We start from the raw sequence: 21,343 nt of genomic DNA, 5'->3' as shown, positions 1-21,343 counted from the left end.
CCACTAAGCAACAGACCAGTTTCTCCTTAAAGGGAATGTGTTGCCAGAAAAACATTTTTTTTTTTTTTAAATTAAACATTTAGTGTGTGGGTGATTAAACATTGTTCAAATTTTTTTATTTTTTTTCACGAGTCAGGAAATATTATAAATTAATTCTAATTTATAATACTACCCATTTTTGGTCACTAGATGGAGCTATCCCCAAAATTGCAGCTTTGCAAAATTGGGTAAAAAGCCCTCGCTCTAGTGAGCTCTCAGCATCCCCCCCCTCCTTTATCCTGGCTAGTGCCGGGATAAACGAGGGGTTTGAACGGTGTAACCTCCTACACTGTGTGTCGCCATTTTTTGAGCTAACACACAGTGTAGTAGGTTTACATACAGTAGTAAACACACACAAACACGAACATACATTGAAATCTCTTACCTGCTCCTGCCGCCGCGGCTCCCTCCGGCCCGTCCGCTCCGTTTGCTGCCGCTGGTCCAAGTGCACAAATCCGGAAGCCGCGACCGGAAGTAGTAATATTACTGTCCGGCCGCGACTTCCGGTCCACAGGAAAATGGCGCCGGACGGCGCCAATTTCGAATTGGACTGTGTGGGAGCGGCGAATGCGCAGTTCCCACACAGACGCCGTACACTGAAGTCAATGGGACGGGAGCCGTTCGCAGTCCCTATGGGACTGTGGCTGCCGTATTCCATGTCTGTATGTGTCGTTAATCGACACACACAGAAATGGAACAAAAAATGGCAGCCCCCATAGGGAAGAAAAAGTCTAAAAATAAGAAAAAGTAAAACACAAACACACAAATGAATATAAACGTTTTTAATAAAGCACTAACATCTTTAACATATAAAAAAATAATTTGTGATGACACTGTTCCTTTAAGCCCAGGTAAGACACGTCTGACATTATCTCTGAGTCATGAGTGGCTTGACACAAGGAATACGACAGTTGTAACCCATGTCCTGGATACGTCTGTGTGTGGTGGCTCTTGAAACGCTGACTCCAGCCACAGTCCACTCCTTGTGAATCTCCCCCAGATTCTTGAATGGCCTTTTCTTGACAATCCTTTCAAGGCTGCGGTTATCCCTGTTGCTTGTGCACCTTTTTCTACCACGCTATTTCCTTCCTCTCAACTTTCCATTAATATGCTTGGATACAGTACTCTGAAAAGCCAGCTTCTTTAGCAATGTCTTTTTGTGATTTACCCTGCTTGTGGAGGGTGTCAATGAATGTCTTCTGGATAACTGTCAAGTCAGCAGACTTCCCCATGATTTTGTAGCCTACTGAACCAGACTGTTGGACCATTTAACCCCTTAACGACCAAGGACGAAAATGAACGTCATGGTCGGCTGCTAGTTCCCGCACCATGACGTTCATTTTCGTCCGCATTTCAAACTGTCACTCTGTGTAAACACAGAGTGACAGACCCGCGCTGACAGTTGTCCCCGACAGCTGAGACATCAGTCTTGCCGGACAGCGGACCATCGCCGCTGATTTCGGCAGTTAACCCCTTAAGTGCGGCGACGGATTGCCGTCGCCGCATTTAAGTGGTTTGAAGCACATCAGCAGCCCCCACGAAGTGATCGTGGGGGCTACCGATGCTTGTCACGGCAATCGGAGGTCAGATAATGACCTCCGGGTTGCCATGCACGGAAGCCTCGGAGGAACAGCGTCCGGCCGTTCCTCCTCTGCTTCCTGTCAGTGTGACAGTCACGTCACAATGACAGTTAGAGTACATTACACTACGTGTGTAGTGTAATGTACTCTAGCAGCGATCAAAGCTGCAAGACTAAGGTGTCCCCTAGTGGGACAAGTTAAAAAAGTAAAAAAAAGTAATAAAAATGTTTTAAAAAAAGTGTAAAAATAAAAGTTATAAGTTCTATAAACACTAAATGCTTTTTTTCCTATAATAAGACTTTTATTATAGAAAAAAAATGAACACGTTAAAAAAGTACACATATCTGGTATCACCGCATTCGTAACGAACCCAACTATAAAACTATAATGATGTTTTTCCCGCACGATGAACACCCCAAAAAAAATCAATAAAAAACTACGACAGAATCGCAATTTTTTGGGTCACCACCGCTCCCTAAATAAAGAATAAAAAGTGATCAAAAAGTCGCATGTACCCGAAAATAGTACCAATAAAAACTTCTATCCGTCCCGCAAAAAACAAGCCCTTACACAGCTTTTTTGAATAAAAAATTAAAAAATTATGGCTCTCTGAATATGGTGACACAGAAATATTTTTTTTTATAAATAAGTCATTTTATTGCGCAAACGCTAAAAAAAAGGACCAAACCTATATACATATGGTATCGCCGTAATCGTACCAACCTGCAGAATAAAGTAAAAATGTCACCTATAGCGTACGGTGAGCGCCGCAAAAAGAAAACCTAAAAATCTGTGTCAGAATTCCTGTTTTTTGCTCAGGATTGCAAAAAAATTGAATAAAAAGTGATCAAAAAAAATCGCATGTACCCCAAAATGGTACCAATGAAAACTACAGATTGTCCCGCAACAAATAAGCCTTCACACCACTCTATTGATGGAAAAATAAAAAAGTTATGGCTCTTGGAAAGCGGGGAGTGAAAATCTAAAATATGAAAGCAAAAAATGGATCAGTCCTGAAAGGGTTAATTCATTTCTAATGAAAAAACGTATGACAACATGTTGGGTATTTCCGTACTCGGGAGAAATTGCTTTATAAAAAAATTGTTGTTTTTTTCCTCCTTTATCCCTTGTGAAAATGAGAAAATGCAACATTTTAGTGGAAAAAATGTTGATATTAATTTTCGCGCCCTAATTCTAATAAACTCTGCAAAAGACCCGTGGGGTCTAAATGCTCACTATACCCCTAGAAAAATTCCTTGAAGGTTTTTCCAAAATGGGGTCACTTTTGGTGGGTTTCCACTGTTTTGGTCCCTCCAGTGCATTGCAAATGCGACATGGCACCGAAAACCATTCCAGCAAAATCATAAATCCAAATGGCGCTCCTTCCCTTCTGAGCCCTGCTGTGGGTCCAAACAGCAGTTTATTACCACATATGGGGTATTGTAGTAATCGGGAGACATTGCTTTACAAATGTTGGGGTGCATTTTCTTCGTTATTCCTTGTAAATAATAAAAATTTCTATGTTGTTTCAGAAAAAATGTACATTTTAATTCTTACAGACTAATTTCAATATATTTAGCGAAAAACCTGTGTGGTCAAAAAGCTAACTATACCCCATAAGGGGCCTAGTTTTCGAAATGGGGTCGTTTATGGGGAGTTTCTATCATTCTGGCAGCTCAAAGCTTCTCCAAATGTACATTGGGGCCTAAAACATTTTCAAGCAAAATATGAAAGCCTCCGGGTGTTCCCTTCCTTTGGGGCCCTGCCGTGTGTCCAAACAACGCATTAGGGCCACAATGTGGGTATTTTTGAAAACAGGAGAAAGAGGATGATAGATTTTGGGGTGTGTTTCTTCATTTTCATGGTCGCTTTACAAAGAAATCGGTCTTCAAACAAAAACTTTTATGAAAAAAGTGAAATTAATATTTTTTTCACCTGATATGCATTAAATTTAGCAAAGAACTGTGGGGTCAAAATAATTACTATACCCCTAAATAAATACCTTATGGGGTCTAGTTTTCTAAATGGGGTCGTTTATGGGGAGTTTCTATCGTTCTGGCAGCTCAAAGCCTCTCCAAATGTACAGTGGGGTCTAAAACATTTTCAAGCAAAATATGAGTCCTGAAAGCCTCCGGGTGTTCCCTTCCTTTTGGGTCCTGCCGTGTGTCCAGGCAGCGCATTAGGGCCACAATGTGGGTATTTTTGAAAACAGGAGAAAGAGGGTGATAGATTTTGGGGTGTGTTTCTTCATTTTCATGTTCGCTTTACAAAGAAATTGGTCTTCAAACTGATACTTTTATGAAAAAAAGTGAATTATTTTTTTTTTCACCTGCTATGTATTAAATTTAGCAAAAAACTGTGGGGTCAAAATACTTACTATACCCTTAGGTAAATACCTTAAGGGGTCTAGTTTTCTAAATGGGGTCATTTGTGGGGGTTTCCACCATTCTGACACCTATGAGCCTCTGAAAACCTGGCTTGGTGCAGGAAAACAAAATGTACTTCAAAATTTATAAAATTATTATTCAATTTGTAAGTCCTCTAAATTGCTGAAAATTTATTTTATTTTTTCAAAAGTGCTGCCAAAATGGAGTAAAGAGATAGAAATATATATTTAATTAAAAAAATTGTACAGTATGTGTGTACATATGTGACATATTTCAGTTAAAAATAGGGGAAAATGTTAATTTTTACAAAATTTCTTCCATTTTTCTATTTTTTAATTAATTTCCGCAAATCGTATCAGTCTACTTTTACCACTAAAATAAAGTACAACATGTGACGAAAAAACAATGTCAGAATTACTTGGATATTCAAAACTTTCACAGAGTTATTCTCTGATAAAGTCAGACATACCAGATTTGACAAATCTGGCTTGGTCATTAAGGTACAAACATGCCCGGTCATTAAGGGGTTAAAGGCTTAGGAAACCTTTTGTAGGTGTTTTGTGTTGATTAGCTGATTAGAGTGTGACACCATGAGACGACAATCTTGAACTTTTACCCAATATTCTAATTTTCTGAGATAAACATTAGTCATAATCTTCAACATTAAAAGAAAAAAATGCTGGAAATAGATCACTCTGTGTGTAATGAATCTATATAATATGAGTTTCACTTTTTGAATTGAATTACTGAAATAAATTAACTTTTTGATGATATTCTAATTCATTGAGAACGAATAGTGTATATATATATATATATATATATATATATATATATATTTATCGTTTTGTTTAACTGAGCAGATTAACCCCTTAATGACCAAGGTATTTTTTAAGTTTTTCCGTCGTCTCATTCCAAGAGCTATAACTTTTTTATTTTTGCGTCGACATAGCTGTATAAGGTCTTGTTTTTTGCGGGACAAGTTGTATTTTTTAATAGCACCATTTTGGAGAACATATTTTTTATTGATTAACTTTTATTAACTCTTTTTGGGGGGGAATAGAAAAAAAACAGACATTTCACCACTCTTTTTTGCGTCCTAAATCTACGCCGTTTACCGTGTTGTATAAATAACACAATAACTTTATTCAGCGGGTTGTTACGATTGCAACGATACCAAATTTGTGTAAATTTTGTATGTTTTACTACTTATACAGTAAAAACTATTTTTTTTCAAAATTATTTGTTTTTGTGTCTCCATATTTGAAGAGTCATAACTTTTTTATTGCTCTGCCGATGAAGTTGTGCCGATGAGCTTTTTTTTTTTGCGGGACAACTTGTAGTTTTTATTCGTACCATTTTGGAGTAGATGCAACTTTTTGATCACTTTCTATTACATTATTTTTAAGGCAGGATTCACAGAAAACAGCATTTTTTCCATTGTTTTTTATTTTATTTTTTACGGCGTTCAAAGTGCGGGTTAAATAATGTAATAGATTTATAGTCGGGGTCGTTACGGACGCGGCGATACCAAATATGTGTAACTTTTTTGCTTTATTTTGTTTTTTCAATAGTAAATCATTTTGTAAGGGGAAAAAGTGGGTTTTTCATTTTTTTTCACAGTTTTTTTTATTAACTTTATTAAACTTTTTTTTACTTTTTTACTAGTCCCACAAGGGGACTTTAATATGTGATCATCCGATCGCTTTTATAAAACACTGCAATACTTTTGTATTGCAGTGTATTACTGCCTGTCCGTTTAAAACGGACAGGCATCTGCTAGGCCATGCCTCTGGCATGACCTTACAGGCATTCACTACAGGCAGACCTGGGGGCCTTTATTAGGCCCACGGCTGCCATAGAAGACAAAGACACTCGGCGATCTTATCGCCGTTTGCCAGTGGGATGAGAGGGAGCTCCCTCCCTCTCTCCAAAACCACTCAGATGAGGCGCTCTCTATTGAGCGCCGCATCTGAGGGGTTAAACAGGTGAGATCGATACATATATCGATCTCACCCGTTCGAGCAGGGATTCCCCCAGCCCTCAGCTACCTCTGGTAGGTGAGAGCAGGGAGATTTAACGGCTCCCTGCTCTGTTTATTTATTCTGATGCAGCGCCGTGAAAAGGCATATGCATCAGAATAAAGCCAATTAGTGGCCGCCGTGAAAAGGCATATTGGTGGTCACTAACGGGTTAAACAATGATATATTGTGATGGTTTAGACTTTTACGGACCCGGCAATACCAGTTATATTAACTTTTATAATTTTTTTACATTGCTTTAGGAAAAAATAGGAAAAGGGTATTTTTTTTTAACTTTTAATATTATTTTTAGTTTTTTTTAAAAACAGTTTTTTACTTTTTGTTATTAGTCCGCCTAGGGGACTTGATTCGCTTGCATGATATACGGCAATACTAATGTATTGCAGTATGTCACTATACTGACAGTCTCCTTTGAGGCAGGTCTTCAAAGAAGTACAAAGATGACAGACCTGGGGGCCTTCATTAGGCCCCTAGGCTGCCATGATGACCATTGGCACCCCACGATCACGTTCTAACTATTGATTCTAACTATTTAAACGCCGCGGTTCTGATTGACCGCGGCATTTAAGGGGTTGAACGGGCGGAATCAAAGTGATCTATGATTGCGCCCGTTGCAGTGAGGTGTTGGCTGTATTACAGAGCTGTCACCCGCTAAGTATGGAACGTGCTCAGCCCGTGAGTCCGCTCCATAATTCCCCTTAACGGCTGCCACTTACATGTACGTGGCAGGTCGTTAAGGGCTCAGAGTTTCAAGAAAGACAACAACAATGACATTGAAGGAGCTTCAAAGATCCACAGCGATCTGTCCATAGGACCACTATAAGCCATACACTCCAGAGTGGGGCTTTATGAAAGAGAAGCCCAAAAAAAAATTTGTTTAAAGAACAACATTAGAAAACATTTTAAGTTCACCAAATAGCTTGTGGCAAATGACCCAAACATATGGAAGATGATTCTCTGGTCAGATGAGACTGAAATTGAATTTTTTTGCCATCATGAGAAACGCTATGTGTGACGCAAATCCAACACTTCCCATCACCCCAAGGACACCATTCCGACAGTGAAGCATAAAAACAGGGCAATTCTTGGGAAAAACCTGTTTCAGTCTGGCAGAGATTTGAGACTGGGACGGAGGTTCACCTTCCAGCAGGACAATGACACTAAACAAAGCTAAAGCTACAATGAAGTGGTTTAAGGGAAACATTTAAATGTTTTTGAATGGCCTAGTCAAAGCCTAGACCTCAATCCAACGGAGAATCTGTGTCATGACTTGGACAGCTGTACACCAATGCATCTAACTTGAAGAAGTTGGAGCAGTTTTGCCTGAAAGAATAGGCACTAATCTGCGTCTAGATGTGGTAAACTAATAGAGGCATAACCCAAGAGACTTACATTTGTAATTGCATCAAAAGGTGGCTCCACAAAGTATTCACTTATAAGGGCTAAGTATTTCTGCACATTAAAGCTCTCTGGTTTTGTGTAATTATGGCCCGTCACATTAAAAAATATTTTGCACCTTCAAAGTAGTAGACATGTTGTGTAAATGGTACAAATCCACCAAAAAAGAATTTTAATTCAAGGTTGTAGAGCAACAAAACAGGAGAAACACCAAGGGCGTTGAATAATTTTGCAAGGTACTGTTCATAGATCCCTAGGTACACGGTTAATCCATAGATTCAGCTAAGTTTGTTGTAAGTGTCTGCGGGCACACCTGAGTGATTTTGTTTATTTATTTTTTTATGGGTCTTGCCTTAGCCCAACCCCCCCCCCCCCCCCCCCAAAAAAAAAAAAAGATAATATACCAAGTATCAAAGACACTTGAATCAGTAAATAATAGTAGAATATGTTTATCACACCTCAAAATAATACTGCCATACAGTGATCAAATAATATCACCAAATCACAACAGACTTTGCAAAGTTTGCCAAATGATGTCTTTGGCACCTGTCATGCAGTAAATCGACAGCCTTTCGGGACAACACAAACCCTCTGACATTAAACCCATGGGTGCAGAAATGTTATTCCGTTTGGGGACTGCTAACTGTGAGCCAGGCACTATCACCTACCATTAAGGCCAGACCTCACTACTGTTCTTGCTTCTAATAGGATGTAATTCTCCATAGCCATGGTTTTAAAAAGACAAATGGGTATGTTATGTGGGTGGGCACATTTATTTTGACCTTCTAGTTTATGTATGAGGAGATAGTAAAATAACTTGCAATGTGTTGTGCAATTTCCACATAAATTATCACTTCTACATATTTAGGAGGCCTCTCACTCCCCAGTTGTCAATAACTTCCTGTGTTGGTGATCACGCTCTATACATATTATAAACTGGTATTTTTTATTTTTTTTGCATAAAAACCGTCTGCTTTCATTTTTCTTGAGCATGTTCGAAATCTAAATTTGTGATCTGATCTGTTGCTATAGGGGACACTTTTTTAGAGCAGTTCTTTATGACTCAGGCCTAGGTGCCGAGAATAGCGCAGTCTGCAGCACTATTCTTGCTGTCAAAAATACTAGAACCCCCCTCGTACTCCATAAAATTCACTGGGCTCCATCAATGTAAATTTAGATCCATTTTAAAACGGATCTATCACAGCGTCATGACTGCCATTATAAATGGAAGACATGACGCTATTGTGAATAAAGCCTAAATCTGCTAGAGGTCACTGGAGGAACCTTTACAAGATTATCACTATTTGCACGTAGCCTCTAAAAAATGTCCAGTCCCTGGCTGGTGTTATCTACTCGTGGGATAGCCCTGAGGAAACCGCCATTCTCTAGAATATGTAAACAAGGGTTGTCTTTCTACAGCTAGTGAGAACTTTACATGCTGGCCCTTCTTTTTTGCTGTTGATCTTACTCGCTTTCTGATAAAGGGGTTGTCTTACTACAGACCCACCTTTATGCTCCATATCTGAAAATATTCTTCTTCTTAAGTATATGTATTTCAGAAAATGACACCCCCCCCCCCCTTATCACCCGGGGCACTCAATAATTTTAATATATATATATCATTTGTATGAAGTTTTCTTTCTTTCCTGGACCATAGCCTGTAGTTTAGTATAGTATGCACTCCTTTCTATCATAGGGTGGCATATTATAGGATAGAAATTAGTGCATGTTATAATAAAGTATGGGCTGTTCTCCAGGAAAGAGAGAAATGTTCAAACAGCTGATATATTGGTAAGATGAAGTGCAGGGCAGCAGTCTGGCTATGCTCTGTAGGGAGGTTTTGGAGACAGCTCTGTGTTTACCCGTATGGTCCCAATGCTTTCCTCTGATTAATAGCCATATGGGGGCAGGTTGAAAGACCACCAATAAAGGAGTACAAAGGTGCCACATCAGAGAGGGATCGAGGAGCAAATGGGTCAAGTGCTTAATTTTTCAATGAATACACATGCAAGTGCTATAAATTATATAATGTGTTGATTTGGCCACTTTCAAATATAGAGCTATTGTGAGACAACCCCTTTAATAATCAATGATATTTATAGTTGGGGACCTCTGTAATATGTAGATACAGTATGGCCATGTATTATAATGTGTAATTCAAACAATGGGCAGCCCTAGACATTTTCTCCCATACACCGGTTGGAACCTTTCCCCCACCCCCGCACACTGAGGGTCCCTATCTCTCTAGGGTACTAGCATTATCATGAGACAGGATGCTCTATAGATGGCATCTACATTCAAGGTCAATAGCCCTTGTTCCTTTAGTTGATGCAGTAGCAGTAACCCACAGTTTTACTTTTTCACACTTCTTTTTTTATATACACTTGCTGAATAACATGTGAGAAATGGTAAGCTCTTTAGGAGTGAAAATCCATTCGGAGCTCTCTTCTTCTCCTTCTAGAGATTGGCCCCTATATAATAACTCATGGAATTTTAGGTCTGCTTGGTCTCCATGGGATTTCCTGGGTTTATAAGTTGCTAGCAGAGTTACCCGGCTTTGCACGGTCTATGTGTTTGTTTGTTGTTTGTGTGTGTGGTTAAAAACTTTGTTTCCTACTGATATGAAACCAACATATACAATAAAGTAAACCTTTTACTACAAAATACATAAATTCGAGCTCGGGCAACAGCCATGCGCTTTGCTGCAGGAGCAGTGGCGTAACTACCGCAGTAGCAGCCGTAGCGGCTGCTACGGGGCCCGCAGCATGAGGGGGCCCGCTTCGCCCGCCGGCACGGGCGGGTTGTTCCTACAAAATACATGCATCCCCTATCCACAGGATAGGGGATACATGTGTGATCGCTGGCAGCGATAAGGAGAACGGGGGACCAAAAGTCCCCCGAAGTTCTCCATGACAAACCTCGGACTTCCGGGGTCTGTCTGCAGCTCCATAGAAATGACTTGCGCACCGGTCGCGCTTGTGCGCATGCGTGACCAGCGCGCCTTTAATTTTTATTGAACTGCGCAGACGCCGGAAGTCCAAGGTTAGTCATGGAGAACTTCGGGGGACTTTCGGTCCCCCGTTCTCCTTATCGCTACCAGCGATCACACATGTATCCCCTATCCTGTGGATAGGGGATGCATGTCTTTTGTAGGACAAACTATAGGCCGTTTTTTGTTGGGGGCTGCATCGCGTTACCTACAGGGGGGTTTAGGGCTGTTATCTACAGGGGGGCTGTCTGGCGTTATCTACAGGGGGCTGTCTGGCGTTAGCTACAGGGGGCTGTCTGGCGTTATCTACAGGGGGGGCTGTCAGGCGTTATCTACAGGGGGGGCTGTCTGGCGTTATCTACAGGGGGGGCTGTCTGTCGTTATCTACAGGGGGGGCTGTCTGTCGTTATCTACAGGGGGGGCTGTCTGGCGTTATCTACAGGGGGGGCTGTCTGGCGTTATCTACAGGGGGGGCTGTCTGGCGTTATCTACAGGGGGGGCTGTCTGGCGTTATCTACAGGGGGGGCTGTCTGGCGTTATCTACAGGGGGGGCTGTCTGGCGTTATCTACAGGGGGGGGCTGTCTGGCGTTATCTACAGGGGGGGCTGTCTGGCGTTATCTACAGGGGGGCTGTCTGGCGTTATCTACAGGGGGGGCTGTCTGGCGTTATCTAAAGGGGGGGCTGTCTGGCGTTATCTACAGGGGGGGCTGTCTGGCGTTATCTACAGGGGGGGCTGTCTGGCGTTATCTACAGGGGGGGCTGTCTGGCGTTATCTCCAGGGGGGCTGTCTTGCGTTCTCTACAGGGGGAGGGCTGTATGGCGTTATCTACAGGGGGCTGTCTGGCGTTATCTACAGGGGGTTGTATGGCATTATCTACAGGGGGGCTGTATGGCGTTATCTACAGGGGGGGCTGTATGGCGTTATCTACAGGGGGAGGGCTGTATGGCGTTATCTACAGAGGGAGGGCTGTATGACGTTATCTACAGAGGGAGGGCTGTATAGTGTTATCTACAGGGGAGGGCTGTATAACGTTATCTACATGGGGAGGGCTGTTTGATGTTATCTACAGGGGGGCTGTATGATATCTACAGGGGGCTGTATGGTGCTATCTATAGGGGGCGCTGTGTGGCGGAATCTATAGGGAGGCACTATCTACAAGGCAGGGGGGTTGAGTGATACCCAGGGGAGGGGGAGCCCCAGTCAAAAGTTTTCTATGGGGCCCAGTCTTTCCTAGTTACGCCCCTGTGCAGGAGTCTTTCGTCCAAGTGCCGGGTTCCTTTTTGGAGGCATGACTGGTCTGAAAGGGTTTCAATTCTTGAGAATTCTGAAAACCAGTATAGGTACAGTGTAGTATAGGTTCACGGTGAGTAATGAAAGATGGCTGGATTGTTATGGAAACCCGGTGTAAAACAAAAAAGACAGGGTTGTTATGGGAAACTGGTATAAAACGGTGTGTATGTCAGTGAGGCTAAGAATGAAGAACCTGTGAGCTTCTATTGGCTTTATACGGGTCATCTGATGTTATATTCAGGAGGACCTTTCATGTGGAAGCCAGTGGTGCCATATTTGCTTTTGTATTGCAATTTTTTTGTGAATATGTCAAGAACGGTAGGCCCTAAATTGCTGAAACCCAGTGAAAAACCTTCGAAAGCGCCCGATTTACTCATGTGCCAAATTTTGCGCAGATTTGTCCAGTCATTTGGCCGTGCATAAAGAACAGACAACAGAAATAGATATAGATATAGATAGAGAGAGAGAGAGAGAGAGAGAGAGAGAGAGAGATTGTTATTCCTCCAGGGAGACTGCTATGATCGAAGCACCTAACAAAAGGGATTTGCACACTCAGGTGGTGGCTGCTACAGGGTGAGAACTTTAAAGATTGTTTTTCAACAAAGTTATATTGTTAGAAAACAGCACTAAAAAGACTGTTGCACGGGTGCCCAGCAAAGATCAGGGACGAAATATCATGTATAGGAAGAGAAAATTTGCAGCACTCCAGTGTGAAGAAAATGGTGGTTTATTCAGTCAAACAAAAAGCGACATTTCAATCCAACAATAGGATCTTTATCAAGCATAGTGACACATCAAATACTGCAGACATATATAGGGTTGAGATCAATTTGCATAACTAATCTCATTAGAATACAAATAAAGTGCATAGTGCAAAAAATCATGGTCAACAAATAGTATAAGGTATCAATAAAAACGTCAGTTTGATACATAAAGTGCAATTGTGCATATTAGATATCGTGAACAACAATATACAATACAAAATTTATTCAAATCAAGTGATTAGGACATAATCACATATGCCTCAATTGTGTTGGAGTAACATCTCATAGATCCGCTCACCAATCAGAACTTCGAGTCTTCATTAGTGTGTATAGCCATCAGGCTTCTTGACGATGCTCAGCTGTACACCGCATTGTGATCAGAATATCCTGGTGTGGAGAGCGTCTGCGTGAAGGACAGAAGCGGAAGCGTACCGTTGCCAGGCAACAGGACGCTCAAAGGACGTGGTGACGACATAATGCGTTCTGCTGTGTAAACATTGTAAGTGACGGCGTCCTCGGCTGTCAAGCAACCGATCCGAATCCACCACTCACATTTGACTACAATATCAATATCATTCTCATGCAGTCTATAACATTATATATATATATATATATATATATATATATATATATATATATATATATATATATATATATATATATATATATAAAACAAAAAGACAAGAGCATGGAAGCAGCACTCACGAAAAAAAGTGACATTTATTCCCCCAACAAATGCAACGTTTCACTTCCTCAATGGAAGCATTTTCAAGCCATTTTCCTTCCATTGAGGAAGTGAAACGTTGCATTTGTTGGGTGAATAAACTTCACTTTTTTTCGTGAGTGCTGCTTCCATGCTCTTGTCTTTTTGTTATACATCATATGGGGAGAAGTCACTCCTATCATTTGAAGCTTAGCACCGACCATTTATTTGGTAATTTTTTTTGCTCCTACCTGCCTTACTATTTTGTATATATATATATATATATATATATATATATATATATATATATATATATATATATATATATATATTGTAAACAGTCAGTAGGAAGACTGGTAGAGAGTAGGTATGTGCCACTGAGATTTCTTATCTCAGTGGTGTAAATCTCTGGGAAGTTTGTTGCTTAGCAAGGTTAGTTGGTGAGCAGGAGTTTTTTAGGCTAGATTTCAGGGTCCGGGATTTAGGAATGGCTGTAAAGATTCTGGTTGGGATGGCCATTCCCATACCTCCACTCCAGGTTTTGATTTCTAGAGGTTCTGAGTCTCAGCTGGCCCTGATTAAAAGGAGAAAGAAAGAGAGAAAGAGAGAGAGAAAGAGAGAGAGAGAAAGAGAGAGAGAAAGAGAGAGAGAGAGAAAGAGAGAAAGAGAGAAAGAGAGAGAAAGAGAGAGAGAAAGAGAGAGAGAAAGAGAGAGAGAGAGAGATTGTTATTCCTCCAGGGAGACTGCTATGATCGAAGCACCTAACGACACATACAGAGATGGAATACGGCAGCTACAGTGCATAGGAGTCAATGAACGGGAGCCGTTCCATTGACTCTGCTCTCTGTCTCTGTACTGCGCAGACGCAGGTCAGAGTCACACAGCAGAGCAGCTGTTTGCAGGGAGAGAGCAGGCGCCATCTTGAAGACCAGCTGCACTGCAGGTAAGGTCTGTGTCTCTGCATGTCCCACCCTCTATCTCACAGACCCCCGCTCTCGTGACCCCCGACACATTCCCAAACGGTCTCAGCACAACTAGAGAGATTTACCGTTCAGGGGTCTGGGAAAGCTGGGTGACCATATATATAAACGAAAGAAATCCCACATGTTTTATAATCCACGGATTTGGATTACCTGCTTGCACCCATTACCGTGTTGGAATCTGTCGCAGAGTGCTGCTTATCTCTGCCTATATATATATATATATATATATATATATATGTATATATATATATACACTCACTGTTGCAGCTCGGTAGCAATTAGTCTTCTCTCTCCGTCAGCCTGGATCGCTGCGAGGGTAGAGTGAAGGCGGCTATAAGGTTATATTTAAAGGATGTGAACAAAAACGGCCGTTAGAAACGGATCAACTGTCAGTTTCTCATGGCCGTTTTACATCAGTGTGTCTCAAAATTTTCATGCATTTCTCGACCGTCTGACTGTTTTTAACCCCTTAAGGACGCAGCCTTGTTTTGGCCTTAAGGCTCAGAGCCCATTTTTCAAATCTGACATATTTCTCTTTATGTGGTAATAACGTTGGAATGCTTAAACCTATCCAAGCGATTCTGAGATTGTTTTCTCGTGACACATTGGGCTTCATGTTCGTGGTAAAATTTGGTCGATATATTCAGTGTTTATTGGTGAAAAATTGCAAAATTTAGAGAAAATTTAGAAAAAATAGCATTTTTCAGAATTTAAATGCATCTGCTTGTAAAACAGACGGTTATACCACCCAAAATAGTTACTAGTTCACATTTCCGATATGTCTACTTTAGATTGGCATCGTTTTTTGAACATTCTTTTATTTTTCTTGGACGTTGCAAGGCTTAGAACAAACAGCAATTTCTCATATTTTTAAGAAAATTTCAAAAGCCTTTTTTTTAAGGTTCCTCTTCAGTTCTGAAGTGGCTTTGAGGGGCCTATGTATTAGAAACCCTGATAAAACACCCCATTTTAAAAACTAGACCCCTCAAAGTATTCAAAACAGCATTTAGAAAGTTTTTTTAACCCTTCAGGCATTTCACAAGAATTAAAGCAATGTGGAGGTGAAATTTGCAAATTTCATTTTTCTTGCTGAATTTCAATTTTATAAAAAAAAATATTCTGTAACACAAAAGGTTTTACCAGAGAAATACTACTAAATATGTATTGACCAGATTTTGCAGTTTTTAGAAATGTCCCACGTGTCTCTACTGCGCTCGTGGACTAAAACACAAGCCCCAGAAGCAAAGAAGCACCTAGTGCATTTTGAGGCCTCTTTTTTATTAGAATATATTTTAGGCAGCATGCCAGGTTTGGAGAGGTGTTGAGGTGCCAAAACAGTAGGAATCCCCCGAATAGTGACCCCATTTTGGAAACTACACCCCTCAAGAAATTCATTTATGGTTGTTGTTACCATTTTGACCGCACAGTTTTTTCACAGCACCTATTTGAATTGGGCTGTGAAATTTAAAAAATGAATTTTTTTCCAATAAGATGTCATTTGTGATCAATAATAATAATATAATGTACGGGACGAGCAATCGGAGTAACGACCGCTCGTCCCCATGCATAGATCCGTGTGACAGGAGCAAGCGAGCGCCCATCAACAATGCCTCGTTGATCGGCGCTCGCTGCACCGGCCGACTGTCGGCCGGTATAAAAGGGCCTTTACTTTAGATAGCAATTATTTGCTTACTGACATGTCACACTTGCTTATAGATCATTTTTAGTTTCTTAACATGAATCTTTTCTTCCCAACAGTGCCACTTGTGAACTTTGGTAGTTCTTGAGGGAACTAAGAGGCATCTAGTCATTGTCATTTAATAAAGGTAAAAAAATGAATATGCACAGAGAGCAACTAAACTGATAAGGGGCATGGAGGATCTTCGTTATGAGGAAAGATGAAAAACAGAATTAAAGAGTAACTACACTTTCATCAAACTTTTGATATGTCATAGCGATATATCAAAAGTTTGAATCGGTAGGGGTCCTGGGTCTGAGACCACCACCGTTGCTGAAACGAAGGTGCAGAAGCGATCATCTGAGCGATATCTCCTTCGGTTGTGATCAGCGCTCATCGTCAAGCTGAAAATGGCTCACATAGAACATTTATGAGAGTCGTCTTCAGCTTGACAGGGAGCGCCAATCACAGCCGAAGGAGCAAAGCGCTCAGCTGATCGCTTCTGCACCTTCGTTTCAGCAACTGTAGGGGTCACAGCACCTGGACCCCACCGATCAAAACTTTTTATATGCCTCTATGCAGGGCACGCCTTAGGATAGATGGCGCCCCGTGCAAAATGATCTTTCGGCACCCCCCCCCCCCATCATTAAAAATAAAATTCCCCATAAAAAAAAGGTATAATGCCCCATTAGTGCCCCCATACAGTATAATAATAATATTTAATAATATAATATATTACAACCCCTTCAAGGATACAGTATTTTGACATCTAATTGTGCCCACAGTATTATGCCCCCTGTAGTACCCCTACACAGTATAATGTCCGCTTAGTGGCCCCCACACAGTATAGTGCCCCCTGTAGATTTTTCCATACAGCCTCCCTATAGACAGCGCCATAATCCCCCACCTCCTCCTTGTAGAACGTGCCATACAGCCCCCACCTCCCCCTTGTAGACAGTGCGCTGCAGGTATTTTCTAGCTCCAATTAAATTTCAGTCCACCACTCACATTAAAATGACCATCAGCCCACCACTCACAGATTCCCCTTGAAGGTAGTGCCACATAGCCCCTTGTAGGTAGAGCCACACAGCCCCTGGTAGGTAGCGCCACACAGCACCCTGGTAGGTAGCGCCACACAGCACCCTGGTAGGTAGCGCCACACAGCACCCTGGTAGGTAGCGCCACACAGCACCCTGGTAGGTAGCGCCACACAGCAACCTGGTAGGTAGCGCCACACAGCCCCCTGGTAGGTAGCGCCACACAGCCCCCTGGTAGGTAGCGCCACACAGCCCCCTGGTAGGTAGCGCCACACAGCCCCCTGGTAGGTAGCGCCACACAGCCCCCTGTAGGTAGCGCCACAGAGCCCCCTGTAGGTAGCGCCACACAGCCCCCTGTAGGTAGCGCCACACAGCCCCCTGTAGGTAGCGCCACACAGTCTCCTGCTAGGTAGTGCCACACAGCCTCCTGCTAGGTAGTGCCACACAGCCCCCTTGTTAGTAGTGCCACACAGCCCCCTTGTAGGTAGTGCCACACAGCCCACTTGTAGGTAGTGCCACACAGCCCACTTGTAGGTAGTGCCACACAGCCCACTTGTAGGTAGTGCCACACAGCCCACTTGTAGGTAGTGCCACACAGCCCACTTGTAGGTAGTGCCACACAGCCCACTTGTAGGTAGTGCCACACAGCCCACTTGTAGGTAGTGCCACAAAGCCCACTTGTAGGTAGTGCCACACAGCCCACTTGTAGGTAGTGCCACACAGCCCACTTGTAGGTAGTGCCACACAGCCCACTTGTAGGTAGTGCCACACAGCCCACTTGTAGGTAGTGCCACACAGCCCTCTTGTAGATAGCACCCCCCTTCCTGTAGATAGCACCACTGTAGCTCCCTGAAGGAGCGGAATCCCCGGCCACATGGAGCGCTCCGCTTGATGTCTCTGTCGATATATGGACAGTGACATTAGGGGCAACTCCTGAAGTGAGATCCCCGTCCACAACGTTGCCGACATCAAGAAACATCAAGCGAAGCACTCCAGTAGCGGAATCCCTGGACACACGGGGATTCCGCTCCTTCAGGGAGCAACAGTGGCGCTAGTAGATATCTCCCTGCTCTGCTATAGTGCCGTCGGCGTGAAAGTCCTCATGCCCGGTGTCGCCGCTATCAGCCGATATGGCTGCCACAGCGGTAGCGACGCTACTGAGTGAAGAAGGGGAAGGGAGCCAGCGCAGCGTCCCCTTCCACCTGCTGGAGTGATTCGCCCTGTGCAATGGCACAGGTCGCACACCACTAAGGCCGGCCCTGCCTCTATGACATATTAAATGTTTGATTAACAACGAGCGTGGCCTAATAGATTGCCTTTCAGTTTTACACTGACAGGCAATAATCCTTTGGTATACCAAAGCATTATATCTACAATCAGAAGATCGCATTGTGAAGTCCCCTTGCACTAAAAAAATATATATAAAAAACAGTTAAATAAAGTTTATGAAAAAAATAAAAATAAAAGATTACAGTAAAAATAAAATAAAATAAAACCACTTTTTTTTCCCATTAAAAAGTAGTTTTATTTTATAAAAGTGTAAAGAAAGTGTCAAAAAAAGTTCTGGGACACTTTCGCCCCCTCCCAAGGCCATGCCTCTTTTTGACTCGTTCTTTCACCCCTGCCTGCAGCCACGCTCCTTTTTTACTCGTTCTTGGCTGCTTCCGCCCCTGCCCGATGCCAGGCTTTTTTGTGACTCATTCTGTGACGCTTTCGCCCCTTCCCGCGGCCATGCCTGTTTTGACTCGTTCTTTCACCTCTGCACGCGGTCACGCCCCTTTTTTCCTGCCTACGGCCACGCTCCTTTGTGACTCGTTTTGTGACGCTTTCGCCCCTTCCTGCGGCCACGCTCCTTTGTGACTCGTTCTGTGACGCTTTCACCCCTGACCGTGGCTACGCTCCTTAGTGACTGGTTCTGTGACGCTTTCGCCACCTTTCCGAGGCCACTCTCCTTTGTGACTTGTCCTGTGAAGGGTACAAAAAAAACCGCAAAGAACAGCAAAATTCCTTCTTTTTTTTTTTAACCCCAGCCCGCGGCCACGCTCCGTTTTGAATCGTTCTGTGTCGCTTTCACCCCTTCCTGCGTCCACGCTCCTTTGTGACTCGTTCTGTGATGCTTTCGCCCCTTCCCGCAGCCAAGCTCCTTTGTGACTTGTTCTTTCACCCCTGCCCGCGGCCATGCTCTTTTGTGACTGGTTCTGTGACGCTTTTGCTCCCTTTCCAAGACCACTCTCCTTTGTGACTTGTTCTGTGAAGCTTTCGCCCCTGCGTACAAAAAAAACCGCAAAGAACAGCAGAGTTCCTTTTTATTTTCATTCCCCTCCCCAAAAAAAAAGTTAAGCAATAATTCCCATGTATCCCAAAATAGTGCTAATGAAAACAACACCTTGTCACGCAAAAAGTAAGCCCACACATTGCCACATCAACGGAAAAATAAAAAAGCAGCACTTGAAATGCGGCGATGCAAAAACAAAGGATTAAAAAAATATTAAAAAACCTCTACACATTTAGTATTGCTGCAATCGTATCGACTCATAGAATAAAGTTAACATATTATTTACGCCGCATAGTGAACGGCGTAAATTTAAAACATGAAAAACAATGCTGGAATTCTCTCCCAAAATTTAAAAAAAAAAAATATACTGTGTGCACCCAAAAATGGTGCAATTAAAATATACAACTCGTCCCACTAAAAACAAGCCATCATACGGCTATGGCAACGGAAAATTAAAAAAGTTGTGACTCTTAGAAATGCGACGGTGAAAAAACTAAAAATAGTGCTTGGTTATTAATGCTCAAAAAGGCCTGGTCAATAAGGGGTTAAAGTGTAGTTACTCTTTAAATATATTTTATTTTGAAAAGAAACGTCTAAGGGCACATGATAAATCTCTGAGTATATAAATGGCCGTACAAAAAATATGGTAAAAAGCTGTTCCATATAAAATCCCTTAAAAAGACAGGGAGAGAAAAAAAGGTTCAATCTCCAGAGGTAACAAGCCTACTTTACTGTTAGAACTGTGAATCTTTTGAATAGCCTAGCGCAGGAGCTGGTCACAGACGGAACGGATGGGGATGGGAGGGAATTGTTTCCTTTTTAGGGCAGATTGGCTCAGATTGGGTCTTCTCCTCTGGATCAATAGAGGGAAATAAAAAAAAATTTCACGGAAGCAAAAGTGCTGCAGACTGCACTTTTGCTTCTGTCAAAAAAACAAACAAACGGAAACCTAGTGAACTAAGACAAACTGAATCTTACTGAAACAAACTGAAACAAAAGAATTACCAATGAAATCAATGGTAATTCAAATGCTTTCCCTTTGGATTTTCGGTGATCTCTTCCTCTGACGGAAGAGGCCTAAACGGGAGACAACGGTAGTGTGAACTTAGCCTTAGAGACAAAAAGACTGATCACATCTGATAATGTGCTTACCCATTTCGATCCCAAGCTACCTATTATGTTGGCATTTGACAGATCACCTTATGGCATTGGAGAAGTGTTGTCCTATTTAATGGGAGATGGAAGGGAGAAACTATTTGTGTTTGCATCAAGGTCCTTGTTTGTGGCTGTGCAAATTCATCGCAAAGCTTTTAGTCTGGATTGGGGGGGTTAAGAAATGTAATCAGTACTTATGCGGCCAAAAGTTCACCCTTGTGACAGATCATCAACCACTTGGGGCAATATTTAATCCAAAGAATGGGGTTCCAGCCATGACAGCAGCTTGGCTTCGAAGGTGGGCATTGTGCCCAGGTAGGTGCTCACACTTATGACATTGAGTTCAAGGGGACAAAGCTCTATGGCAAATGGCAATGCTGACGGTCCCATGAATTGAATGTCCCTTTTTGCGGTGGATGCGTATTCTAAATGGCCAGAAGTGATTAAAATGAAGTCCATTACTTTAGAGAAAACAATTGCTGCCTTAAAGGGATTGTTATCACACAGGATAGGTGATAACATGCTGACCGGTGGGTCTTCGACCCGTAGGACTCCCACAAATCACGAGAACGGGGGTCCCGTTCACCCGAATAAATGGTTGGCAGGTCGCACAATGGGATTGCCGGAGATGCCGAGTACAGCACTCGGCTATCTTCAGCAGTGCCACATAGCATGAATGGTAATTTACTGGACCACTGGATAAATTCTGTACATATGTTGTGCAGGTGGGAGGACAGTTGGTTTGTCGCCACATTGACAAGTTTGTAGAGGCCACTGCAAAATGGGACATTAGTTAGACTGCCGAACTGATCCAAGTTAAAGAGGCTGGGTTACCTGAACCTGTACAAAAAATAATTGCTGATGTGGTGGATCCATCTGGACTTTCGACTGAGACGGATTCCAAGCCAAACTTGGTTCCACTGGAGACAACTTTGGCAACTACAGTACATTCTGATTTCCTCCAGTACAACCTGCCCCACTAGAATGTCGACACAGATACCCAGTAAGGGTCTTGAAAATTGAA

At 42.4% G+C, this 21,343-nt stretch overlaps 1 long non-coding RNA gene across 2 annotated transcripts in view; it reads right to left on the bottom strand.

Annotated features, from left to right (window-relative positions):
- The window catches only part of LOC142760150 (uncharacterized), a 352,257-nt gene that overhangs the window by 108,094 nt on the left and 222,820 nt on the right, over positions 1-21,343 (bottom strand). Inside the window, exon 6 of one of the 2 annotated variants that reach the window (XR_012883253.1) lies at positions 13,709-13,765. The exons of the other annotated variant lie outside the window; for it this stretch is intronic. This is a non-coding gene — a long non-coding RNA (uncharacterized LOC142760150). Of the gene's footprint in view, positions 1-13,708; positions 13,766-21,343 lie in introns of those variants that run through there. 2 annotated transcript variants of the gene reach the window in all.

This window comes from Rhinoderma darwinii, chromosome 1, assembly GCF_050947455.1.
Source record: "Rhinoderma darwinii isolate aRhiDar2 chromosome 1, aRhiDar2.hap1, whole genome shotgun sequence".
NCBI classification, from domain to species: Eukaryota; Metazoa; Chordata; class Amphibia; order Anura; family Rhinodermatidae; genus Rhinoderma; species Rhinoderma darwinii.
Note: the sequence above shows the minus strand (reverse complement) of the source record. Positions and strands in the feature narration are given on the sequence as shown.